Source organism: Apteryx mantelli, chromosome 11, assembly GCF_036417845.1.
Source record: "Apteryx mantelli isolate bAptMan1 chromosome 11, bAptMan1.hap1, whole genome shotgun sequence".
In the NCBI taxonomy this organism is placed as follows: domain Eukaryota; kingdom Metazoa; phylum Chordata; class Aves; order Apterygiformes; family Apterygidae; genus Apteryx; species Apteryx mantelli.
The window spans coordinates 24,474,950-24,484,469 of NC_089988.1; positions in this window are offsets into that span (position 1 = coordinate 24,474,950).

A 9,520-nucleotide genomic window follows, 5' to 3' on the forward strand; every position below is an offset into this window, starting at 1 on the left:
GCATGGGAAGGGGAAAGAGCCACAAAGTGCATCTTGAGAGGGTCAGAGTGGACTTCAGGTCAAAAGAATGTCACTTGTAGGGCAGTGCTGTGGTGCAACAGGTCACCCAGAGGGAGTCTGGGATCAGCCCCTGCCTTGGTGTTTCAAGGAAAAGCAAGGGAGGACAGGAAGACATCAGGAGAGGTGGGGAGATCCCAGACTGAGAGCAAGGTGGGGAAGCAGCTTGGGTGTGTGCAGTCTGCAGGGAAAGAGGCACAGGTGTGGGAAAGCATAGGACAGCCTGTGGTGGAGATGGCCGAGGGCAATGCCAAGGCTGAAAGCTCCCAACACAGCTAGGTCTTTGTCCTTTTGGCTGTGGTTGGTGTCTCTGACACAGAGGCCCACGAGAAGATGCTGTTTCCATAATGCACCATGCCCTTGCTGCCTCCTGTCCCTTGGGAGCCCAGGAAGTGCTGTATCATGGTCCTGCACTTGGTGCTGTGCACCTCCACCCTGACACTGCCCCCAGGAAGAGCCTTGAGCAATGCATGATGGAAAGCATCACTCTACCCAGGGGCTGGCTGTCAGTGCCTGGTCTCTCTGCTTCATAACACACATCAAGGTTGACTTGGCATCACAGCCACCCTCACATTGCCTTTGCCTACCTGCAATCAGGGCCTCCAGCTTTCAGCTCTAATCAGCCCCTGGGGAGCCTTTCTTGATTATGACCCTCAGTGGGACTCATTATCTTTCCAAGAAAATTCTGATTTGCTTCTTGAGAGGTTGCTTCAGTTTCTTCTCTGCATCTGAGGTTCAGGGCTCAGTACCAAATACAGCCGAGGGGTCATTAAAATGCAAAAAAACCCCTAAGGACCCCATGCCTTTTTCCATAATTTTCTTCAGCTCTTCAATTCTTGTTTCGCTTAATTGGAAAGTTTGCAGGAGTGTATTTAAAAGAGGAAGATTTCAATGAGCACCTGAACAAGAAAGATGTCTGCTTCTTAAGCTTTCTTGATTCTTCACTTTTCAGAATAAGTCATACCCACATTCCCCAATTCATACTGACCCACAGTGTCTCCTAATGAAGTCTGGACATGTAGGCAAAGCAGTATTTTTGATAGGAGACATGTATGGAGAACCTTCCTCCCCAGCTCCCCAGCCCTGCCATTTCCCTCATCAGCCACTGGGGACTTCACATCACTCTTGTGAAAATCCAACCTTTTGCCACTCAAGTCTGTAGCTGAATGTTACAGCTCATGTGCACCAATTCCCACCTGCTTTCCTTCATGAACTAGCTGCAAGCAGACACAGAAGGGTTTTTCTTAATTGCAAACAAACAAATTATAATTTGGAACCATTTAATAAAAAATACCAGACACTCCTCAACTGTATGCCAAGTCCAAGCTGCCTCCAGTGAGGTCCACTGCCCACAAGGCATAACCTTCCTTGAAATGCTTTCCACAAATAGATTGGAAGGGACAGACAAAAACACAACAAAGGAGGTGGCTAAAGAGACAAGGAGACTGCTGAAAGATGAGGCAAGCTTCAGACTCCCAGCAGCCCAGAGCAACCACTGGAGAGTTCAGCATTATCTGAACAGATAAAGAGCAAAGAGAGGAGGAAAACTGTGAAACTATGGGAAGTGCCTATGCCCAGAGAGTCTGATGCAAAGATGCCTTTAGAAATGACCAATTTAATCAGGACATGTGGAAATATGTGAGAGATCACTGATATTTTATCCACAGCCTAATAGACAGAGGAATGGAAACACAAGGTCAAGGGCAGATCGATATTACTTCTCCCCAGATTAATACCCTTCCTGAAAATACCCTTCCTGAAGTTTTCCACTATTTCATCATAGGAAAACACTGACATTAAAATCAGCCAATCATTTGAGCTGATGAAAGGGTGCTCATATTTTTGAAATGTTGAAAACTGTTCTTCACCTTTCCAGGTGGAGCTCAGGTGTCCAAACACAAGCACCCAGGGGCACTTGGAGAAGCCACGGTGTCTCTGAGGGACCTGCCTGGGCCTGGCAGCTCTTGCAGGGGACCTGCAGGAGACTGGAGCCCCTCGGAGCTGCAGAGGGAGGCTGGGCAGAGGGGACCAGAGCACCTGCAATGGCACCAGGTGTCCATGACCCTGTGACTGCATCCCACCCCAGTTCTGAAAATGACTTCCCCTTACAAAAAATAAAAAATAAAATAAAATAAATATAAGAATCTTTCCAAAAGACCAGTGTATCAAAAAAGAAACAAACAAAAAAAGATATTTAGAGAAAGAAGAAAAGAACACAATGATAATAAGAATAATAAAATAAGAACACAAAGGAGTTGCAAAAGCTGAAAAGTGTAACAAATCTTTTTTTAGATAATTTATCTAATTTTTTTCTTGTTTCATTTTTATTGACAGTTTCTAAAGATTTCTTTTATAATATGGTCCATATTATAAAAATATATAAAAATGATACTATAAAAATGATATTTTTGTTTCTCACACAAGTCCAGTGGCCTCAAACCATTCCCTGCCCAGGATCTTCCTTGACACTCCTCAATCTTTGCACACAGAGAGTCACACGATGAGGTGTCAATATTTCACAACTGATAGAGGAAAGCAGCCTGATCAGCTCCAGTAAAATGCTTTATTTATCCATGGTGGAAATTGCACCAATCTCAACATACCTGAGTTACAGTGATGCCTTAAAGGAGTCCCCAAACATCTAGCCACAAACCCGTTTCATTCATTGCATGGTCATTAAGCGTGACTCCATTTTAGGCAACAACAGGGATGGGAATTAGCTCACCCGATGCCAGACCCCTGCAGTGCAGATGTCTCTGGCTAACCCAGCTGTCTGCACTTCCCTTTCTAGTCAATGGAAAGAAAAAAGTTGTCCCACTGAGAGGTCTTGAGATGCTTCTCCTGGTGACCAGCCAATGCTCCAGAAACGTTCCCATAGTTCCTGGGTCACATTTCCCAGCACCACATGGGAACACAGCTACACAGGGAATCTCAGGCAGCAATGGCCTCTATGTGTGTCTATAAAGGCCTGAATGTAAACTCTCATCATTGGGTGAAATCTATGCAAAAAATAGCTCTATGCAAGAAATGAAAAAAATCTTTGTTTTCAGAACTTCAAACATTCTTTATAAATTCTAATGAACATTTTCTTTCTCTTTTATTGGCATCACCATATGCATGTACTACAGAAATTACTCTATGTGAGTGCAAAGGTTTACATAGACGTACAGTTACTCAACACAATACATTTCCTGGCAACACTCTGAATGGAGAAACTTGGTTCTGAGAAACTACTGTATTTCAATTGACATGTCTCCTCTCTCTTCTTCTGCCTCTCTGCCCTCTCCTCCTCTGCCTAGTCTGTCTTTACAGAGGCCTCATGGCCCCTCTGCCCTCCAGGGAAGTCTTCTGTGGGATCTTGCAAAACAGATCCCGAATGAGCTGAAACACCTACCAGAATGTCACCCAGACTGCTGTGTCCTCTTATCCTTACTACAAGGTCGCAACTGGCTCATCACCTGCTCCAAGGCAAAGCCCTGTGCACTCCAGCCACCCCTTTGCACAGAGCACTCCTGCACCTTTTCACCATCCCAGCATGCCTTTCCCAGGAGCCCAGTTTCACCCTGCCACGTGAGCTGTCCCACCATGTGAGTGTAATTCCACAGGGATAGGGGAGAGGGAGGTGCCAGTAAAGGGCACATGACTGGGATGTTGAATGTGGGGCCCAGAAAAGAGGACGACTCAGAAGAGGGGCAGGGGAGAAAATCATAGAAGTGACACCTGTGCAGTGTTGATGGTGAGGTCACCTCTAGTACAGGAACCTCATGGGCTGGGTTCTGGCAGGAGCCATTCTGAGGACCAGAACAGAATCACACCACCACTCATCCCACCAGAGATGATATATGGGCAGGAGGATGGGGAGAGGCAGGCAAAGGGGACATGGCTGCAGTGCTGATTGTGAGGTCACATCCACTGCAGCTGCCTGATTGGCCCTCAGCAGATGTGCTGGCCAGCAGGCTTTGGGATGTCACCCAGTGCCTCAGAGAGTCCACCCAGCAGAAATGACTGTCCTTGGGAGGGGAGGGGTGACACAGGTGACAGGGACCCATCTGGGTGCTGACTGCGAGGGCACCTCTGCTGCAGCCACCCCACCAGTCCACGGCCGGCAGGCATGCAGGCACGGCTCATGGCCACCCCGCTCAGGACTAGCCTTCTGGAGTGGACCTGCCACCAAGCAGCACACAGCTCCTCGCCTAGGTCTCCAAGCCCAGCATGCTGCCCCTGTGGCCCAGAGACACCATGGATGTTATCTGGAGGCTAGCTCTGGCAGCTCAACCTTCCCAAAGTAGCGCATGATGGATTATTAACAACAATTTTTTTTTTTTATAGTGTGATACAAAGAAGGAGTCATACTGCAGGCTCCAATGTACACTTTGATGATGGGTGGGTGACCTGAACTGTGCAAGGCATGCTGGGACAACCTTGTACCATGCTAGAAGGAAGTGACCCTCCCTTGCTTTTATCCACACCTCATTGCCAAGAGGGGACCTTTGTCCAAATTAGCCTCAGATCCACACTTGCGATTTCATCTCAGAGCGGGTTGCTAGCAAAGAGTCCACAAGTGAGCTAATATGCAGGCTGTGCATGAATTGGTCAGGCAAGAGCTTCAGAACCTGCAGGCTCCCAGCTGGGGGGCTCTTCGGGGACCCAGACATTCCCATCCCATGTTTCTGGATCCCAACCTGCTTTTCACACCAGTGCCTGCATCACCAGGAGATGAACATCTCGCCGAACCCACTGTCACTGCCAGCAGTTTGCAATGCAGGCAGCCAAAATGGTACACCGGTGCTCCAGCTTCTCAACTCCATCCATGGTTGGAGTTGCAACCTCCTGGGTCAGTTGGCAAGCCCCCTTAGCTGCTTTGAGATCACTTTCCAAACGCCCATTTCACTGGCACTGCATCAGCAATGCCTTGTCCAGGGTGCAGAGAGCAGCCAGTAGGATCCACCCCAGATCCCCCACTTCCTTTCACCCTGCCAGGCCTACTTTTTTCAGCCAGAGCTTGGAGACCAGTTCCAGGAGCCGCTCTGGGGATACCTCCGGCTCACTCTCTAGCTCTGGCCATGCTGCGGGGGCAACTCACCCCACCAGCTTGCGAGCCATGGGTGCCCATCCACCTGTAGTGACCACCGGGGACTGCAGCCACCCGCCTCCCCCTTGTCCTTTCACCCCCAAAGAGGCATCTCCACACCAGTATTCTGCCGACTACGTCAAATGTGACCACAAGGCAGGCAAGAGAAGGTTGGATACCGGCGGAGAGAGACACTCAAGGTTCATAAGGGGTTAAACAGGGTAGATTTAATAAAGGACTTTTACAGTCCAAGCTGCATGTGGAGCCCTGGGAACTGCATGGAGGGGTCACCGATGGGAGTCTGCTGGAGGCATGGGTCGGACGCAGGGGTCGGATGTCCAGGCGGGGCTCAACTCGTCATATCCTATGGGCCCCTTAAATCTACTACAACTATTTCCTTATCTCAGCTGTGCTAACCTTGAGCAGTTACTGTCTGGGAAATGCTGTCCTACTATTAATCTTTTGGATAGATAGGAAATGCTAGATAGAAACAGAATTTAGGACTTGCCTAAAGGGACAAACTACTGAAAAGCAAGCTTTAAACTCCCTGAAGTGCAACTCAGTAACTAGGTTCAGCTTTGTTCATTTGAATGCGGAAAGAGCAAGGGGAGGTGTCACAGTGGTACAGTGTTAGGATGTCCAGCTAGTGTGCTGTAAAGGAGATGTTAGGAATTGTCTATTTAATCAGGGCACGTGGAACTAGAAGAGAGAGTCACACAGCTCCTGGGGGTCCTGGGCCATGCCAGGGGCTGCGCTGCTTTTGGGGATCTTGGACCAGGCTGTGTTTCTGCACAAAAGTCTGGAAAACACTTTATGCAAGTCCCCAGAGAAGAGGGATTTTCCTGGGCACTCAGAGATACCCATGCTGGACTCAGCACATGTCGAGGGAAACCCATCCCACCGTACTAAGCCCACTGCTCTCCTTCCTGGAACCTTCCTGGGTGCTCAGGTATGGAACAGGAGACGAGGAAGAGCAATAAGGTTGGGTGTAGGGACGTTCTCAAGCTTCAGCAGCTGCAGAGCTGGGAGCTGGTCATGTCACAAACTTCTGAATGAGCCAAATGCAGATCCTGAGGCATTGCACTGCCCTCCAGGCTCTGCACTGGAGCCTGGGCGGCAGCACTGCAGCATGTGGGCGTGTCCTGAGATGCCCAGGGTCAAACCTGTGGGAGACCCAGGGAGACAGGGCTGTATAGCCCCCTTGGGAGAGCCAGGGTGCCTATGGTGGGGGGCTCTGGGGTGCCAGGGCTGTACAGCCCTGAAGAGAATGGGGGTCCCAGGGTGGGTCCAGGGTATCAGGGACTGTACCCAGGGGAGAAGCACTGCCTCGAGGTCATGCTGAGAAGCCCAAGGATCAGCTGAGCCCCAGAGAGGAGAAACAGCTTTCCCCAGGCTCAGCCCAAAGGAAATTTGGGCAAAATTCATGGAAAAACTTCCCTAAATTTGCTACTTGGCTTGGCCCATGGCTTTGGAGCATGGCAGGAACCCGGGTTCCAGAAAAAGCCCTCCAGATGATGTGTGTTAAGGGCATGTTTGCTCTTTTCTGGTGCATCATCTCTATCTCAAGCACTGCAGACCAAGAAACTTTGCTGAAGACTTTTAGAACCAAAGAGCCTGCTTTGGTGCCTCAAGGAGGAAGGTTGCGTCCTGTCCCAAACTGTCCTACATCCTACTTCTACAAAAAGAGCAACCCACAGTAGTTATCAGTTTTGAAGCTCACCAAAGCATCTCAGCACATGGCCAGGCTCTGTGCTGTTTCATCCCACATGACTTTGATCCTGACTTTGAAAAACGCCAACTCCCAAACCAACCCCCAAGCCCTAGGTTATTAAACAGCTCTGCCCAGTGCAGAGACCTGTTGGTGCAGGGGCGCAGAAGTGACCTCTCCAGTGCCCCATCTGAGATTTTTCACAGCCTTTGGCACTGTCTGGAGACGTTCCAGAAGGATTTATCAGCAATTTTGGGACATAACTGGGAACTGAAGGGAGGTGGCTGCTTTCCAGGACATGAGGGGAAATCTCTCTGCTCTCTCCTGGTCTGGGCCATCTCCATGGCACTGACCTACTGAGCCCCCAGATGACACCAGCTGAGGTCACAGTGGGATGTGCCGCATCACAGGGAGGTCTCCCCGGTGCCACAGGAGTGTCCTCACTACCATGCGCCACTGGACACTGCTCACGTGTTCCCTATCACTGCCCTTTGGAGCTGCTCCATGGCAAGGGGTGCGGACAGGAGGCAGTGGGGCCACATTGGGGCTGCTCACTGACAGGCAGAGGAGCAGGGACGTGTTGGAGAGCTGTTCTGGCTTATGAGACAGGAAGAGTGTCCTGTTTCCCTGGCTGGAGAGGCGAGCTGAGAGTAAGGGGGCAAGCGAGATGGAGGACTGCTGGACTGAGACCATCAGCCCGCACCACAGTTCCCTGTTCCCATCGCTCCTGCGGCTCTCCACCAAGGGTAAGGGCTTTGGGACCTCCTTCCCCAGGTGCCATACAGAGACTGTTAATTCCCAAAATGGCTGTGGGTCCTGGGCTGTGGGGGTAAATGGACAGGGTGGGGGCTGCCTCAAGAGCCTTTCCTGAGGGTCCCACGTGGCTCAGGGGACACTGTGGCAGCCAGGACTCCTGGGTCCTGGGGATGCCCTGAACCCCAGCCCTATCCCCTAAAGGCAGGGGGCAATCCAGGGCCAAGTTTCCCTGGGAGGGGGTCCCCCTTTGGGATCTGGCTCTGGCACGAAAGGGGTCCTGCGTCCTGGAGGTTGGGGTGTCCTGCAGCTCCTGTGGGGCTCTCAGGAGCCTGCTGGAAATGCCCATATGGGAATGTGTGATATGTGCTAATTTGTTACATCAGAGTGAGAAACAGCCTTGGGAACATCTGTGGGAACATCCTACATCCTGTGGTGGGGGCATGTACCTCGCCTGAGAAAATTGAGCTGAGCTAGCAAAGCGGCAATATTAGTTTAGATAGCCTAATATGGCGATGGCGAGGTCACACAGTTGTAAAATATATGCGTGACCTGAGGGTCACCACTCACAATGCAGAGGAAGACTCCAGCCTTCATCCCCACGACCACCAGAGGGCTGAAGAAGACCCCCTAGCAACAGCCGGCGCAACCGCAGAAGTTACAGGAAGTGCCATGTATACCCGGAACTGGAATCGCATATAAGGAGACTGTGGGGGGGGGGGGTGCGCGCACCGTTGGTGGAGCAGGAGACTCCCTGTCCGCCCAGCGCTGTTTTGCTTACTTGTAACTTGCTCAATTATTCCATTAAATTGGATTTTATGCAAACCAATTGGAGTGGTCGTGTTTGCCTAAAACAAATGGATCCTTCATCTTGTAATAACCCCAAGGTGTCTGCTCCTTTGGGAGAACCTCTGCTCCTTCCCCCTGGATCCTTTTATGTTTCCAGTTTGGCAGAGCATGTTTTGGGCTCAGAGGTGTTTTCCTCAGATGGCCTCAGACCCTGTCCTCCTGCAAATTGGGGTCAAACCTCTGCACCCAGAAGACAGCATGTTTGGGAGAGCAGCTTGGAAACAGGTGGGGGTGTCATCACCACCCCACAAGTCCCTGCAGCAGAGCCCAGCCACGGCGGGGCAGTGGCCATGCCCTGCGGCCCCGCACTGCCCAGCCACACGGGGCCACGCTGCCCCCAGGCCCTGCGATGTCTCGCACTGCCTGCGCTGCCACCCACAATATGGCGCCTCACCGCGGGGGAGGGGGAGGAGCCACCCGTGGGGTCATACAGGGCCGCAGTGTTGCCATGGCATCGCCCCCAGTGCTGCCCTCCTATTGGCCGGCAAGGGGAGGAGGGCAGGGCAGGGTTTGAACTGGTGGCTCTGTCAGCCAATCAGAGTGCGGCATGTGGAAAAAAAGTGGTGAAAGGGGAGCGGGAGCCAAGCCAGAGGGAGGCAGCGGGCGAGAGCGGGTGTGAGCGGGACTGGCGGGGCTGCAGGCGCCTTCAGCTGCTGACAGGTGCCCTCCCGCCGGGGCAGGGGCAGCGGTGCTGGCAACGGGGCTGCTTTCCTGCAGGAGCTGCAGCAGGGGCTGGTGGGGCCGTGAGCACGGCACAGAGCGACCGGGGACAGAGCAGGGAGCTGCCCTGCAGCCAGACGTGGCGGCCTGCCCCGAGCAGCTGGGCCGGGGCAGCTGCTGGGGTTGGGGGGCAGGAAGCTTTGCCCCTGCTGGGGGTCGGAGATCCATTTGGAAGCGTTTCCCTGAGCTGCTGCTGCCACCTCAACCCCCAGGTGCTGCTCCGAGCTGCGTTTGGGAGCTGCTGGGCAAAGTGTGAGCAGGCTGCTGGTGTCCTCGCCAGGGCCCTTCCCAGTGGTGTCTTTTGTTCTGAAAACAGCATTTGTGAGAGTCTCTGAGAGTCATGGAGGTGGGAAGTGAGCAGG